The following is a 602-nucleotide window of genomic DNA, read 5'->3' as shown; positions in this document are numbered from 1 at the left end:
AAAGGGAGGAGGAAAGTGTGTGTGGAGACCAGGGAGAGAGATGAAGCAAAATTGACAAAATAGTAATAATTGTTAAGTCCAGGTGATGGACACCTGAGAGCTCATTATTCTAGTCTATCTACTTCTTTTGTAAGTTGCTAATTTTTTTTTTGTACTAAAACATTTTAAAATATGAGTAAATGTATCTACACTTCAGTGACTTGTTTATTCAGAGCACACAATGACAGTTGCCAGCATAATCGTTTTGGGGAATGGATCATAGCTTAAATAAATGTTGCAAGCTCTACACTACAAATCACTAATAATCATCTCAGTTCTGACTGCAGTGAGACAATAACCCACTAATCTCTGTACGGGTCTACTCTGGTTTCCATAAGAAAGAAATAAATGACTCCACCTAATCCTTACCTGTCTGTCCTCCCCTCTTTCCCCACTTCCAACAGGCTATCAAGACTGCGTCACTTTAGTGTTGCATTGTTGAATCTCGACAACCAGCCTTCTGCAGCAGGCCCCAGGCGGGAAAGCATTGCCTTCTCACAAACAAGCTTGGGGCCAGACCCAGTGGGTGGGTGGACGCTCATGACCCCAAAGAAGACTTGGGG

The sequence above is a fragment of the Panthera pardus genome, unplaced genomic scaffold (genome assembly GCF_024362965.1).
Source record: "Panthera pardus isolate Hobbes unplaced genomic scaffold, ASM2436296v1 HiC_scaffold_21, whole genome shotgun sequence".
NCBI classification, from domain to species: Eukaryota; Metazoa; Chordata; class Mammalia; order Carnivora; family Felidae; genus Panthera; species Panthera pardus.
This window is presented reverse-complemented; position numbering follows the sequence as displayed.